The sequence below is a fragment of the Euphorbia lathyris genome, chromosome 10 (genome assembly GCF_963576675.1).
Source record: "Euphorbia lathyris chromosome 10, ddEupLath1.1, whole genome shotgun sequence".
Lineage (NCBI taxonomy): Eukaryota > Viridiplantae > Streptophyta > Magnoliopsida > Malpighiales > Euphorbiaceae > Euphorbia > Euphorbia lathyris.
This window is the reverse complement of record NC_088919.1, coordinates 15623060-15625537: the sequence shown is the minus strand read 5'-3', so window position 1 is coordinate 15625537 and position 2478 is coordinate 15623060.

Genomic DNA, 2478 nt, shown 5'->3' with positions numbered 1-2478 from the left:
AATATGCTCAGTGCTGCTGATCTTCATATACCAGTCGAAGTATCAGCTGATGGAGTTGCCATCTTTGATGGAGTCAATGAAAGTGCTGACAAACTCAAAGAGCTTTCACAAGAACTGACTCGCGCTGTCTTAACCGATGCGTTTAAGCTCCCTGAAGTTGACAAAACGGGGGAGAAAGCGCAAGCTGCTAGAGCTCAGCATGAGCAACGTCAGTACGAGCGAAGTCAGTCACAGGGAAAGAAAAAGAAATAGATAGGCTAGGTCTAAACATTTGTAATCTATGTGTTATTTTCTTTTGCTGTGTAACTGCTGACCTCTTTCAATATATATCATACTTACTTTTCTTATTCAAATACTGAGTTATGATATATGCTATTAAGTACTGAGTTATTATGTATCTTCGTTTATATCAGCTATGTTTAACACTTATAATATTTATTGAGTAAATGATATGCTGATAACATGTTTGACATCATACTATGATCTTATGAAACATTCTGATAAAGAACTCATTGAACAATAATTTGCTCAGCGCGCTCTGTATATCTAAATCTTCCGCTTAACACTGAGTAAATAGAATATGTAATATAGCTGACCTTCACCTAAACACTGACCTTAGACTCACTCATTTAAATTCTTAAATGTTGCAATTAAAACTAAGTCAGTAGTGCAACCCTTACGGGGGAGTTTGCTAAATGATATAAGGTCAACTATCATGGGGGAGCTCATACTGAGTTCCTTGCTGAATAGTTTTGCCAACATCAAAATGGGAGAGTTTGTTGAAACACCTTTCCACATAATTTTGATTTGACAAAGTTGTTTAAGTATAAATTATGACACATATTCTAAACACACTAAGTTTAAATGCTTTGATTTATTCTACTAATGTGTTTGTTCAATGTTGAGTATAAATGTTATAAGTCATAAGGATTGGAAGGCCCAAGCCCAATACGGAAGCCAAGGCCCAAGTCAAACAACTCAGTACACTCGGCCCGCGTATGTCAAGACGTTGTCGTTTTGGACAAAAACGCAACTCAGCAAACGGAAGGATCTAGAAGACCTTCGGGAACAACTTCACAATGAAGCTGCTGAGTAGTCTCGACAAAGCGTACAAGACAGCAGCTGGCAAAGGAATACTTCCAGATAAAGTGTTTCCTCTTTTAGCAAAGTTCAGACGACACAGTATGCTGTCCAGTTGACTTTACCATAAAAGGAGAGACCATCTGCTGTGCTGACCGAGGACAGAAGATACACGATTGTGATTGGCCGAGAGCTCTGTGCAAGTCAGGATGACAACGACACATAGCCGTTTCCCTCCAACGGTTATTTCGAAATTCGAAATGACCGAATGACCAGACGTCTCTATAAATAGTGCCATCACAAGCTTCACAAAACACAGAACTTGATTAAGCCATTACGCTGACCAAATCTCTACAAGTTCTGCAAGCAAGAAGCAAAGAAAAATTCTTACACTACATTTTCATATCTGTGTAAAAGTCTAGAGTGATTGTAAATCGTCTAAAGTGTCTTAGCACATCTTTGTATTAGGACAAAAACACTTATCATTTCTAGAAATAGAAAGGAGAGGCTGAGTACTCGGTTTTAAGTACTCAGCGGAGAGATTAGGATTGAGTAGAAGTATAGAGGAAGGTACTCTTGTCATACTCAATTGCTGATATTGTAAAAGGTTTGAGGCTCTACCTTTAAAGAGCTCAGTAGAGGATTTGAAATCTCGGAAGTGTTCCGGGGACAGGACGTAGGCTTGGAAGAAGCCGAACCTGGATAAATCTGCTGAGTGAAGTATTTCTAAACCTTAACTCCTTATTTATATTGCTTGCTTAAAACAAACTAAAACTGACCAAGTAAAAGAGGTCAAGCTGAGTTGTGCGCTGTCAACGAATTAGTTCAGGAATAGACTCCAAGTGCTATTTCCTGACCTAAGCAACGAAATTGACCTAGTCACTAGTTGACTAAGCCAGTGTTTTGTCGATTGATCCACGCCGCTGTCATATAATCTTTTCTTAAGAAAAAGAAATTTGCCCTAATCAATTAAAAAAGGTCAAATAGTTCCTAACCCCCCTTTGGAACTATATTTGCAACCTTACAAGGGACCAACAGAACTGACCTGCTATTCCAAATATTTTGAACTTTACTTCAACTTCACAATTTGAAAAATTAAAACCTAATAAAATTAAGATAATTATTACAAACAATCTTGAAATACATGTTTCAAATCCATCAAAATAAGGGAGAAGGAGAAGCAGCCGCCGCTGGGTAATGAGGGAGAGGCAGAAGGAGGGAGAAGGAGAAGCAGCCGCCGCTGGGTAATGAGGGAGAGGTAGGAGGAGTCACCGCCGTTCGGTAGTGAGGGAGAGGGAGAAATCGCCGCTGCTGGTAGTGAGGAGAGGGAGAAGTCGAGTCGGCGCTGGTGAGGGAGAGGGAAGACGATTCGCGAATAAGAAAGAGCAGGAGAAAGTT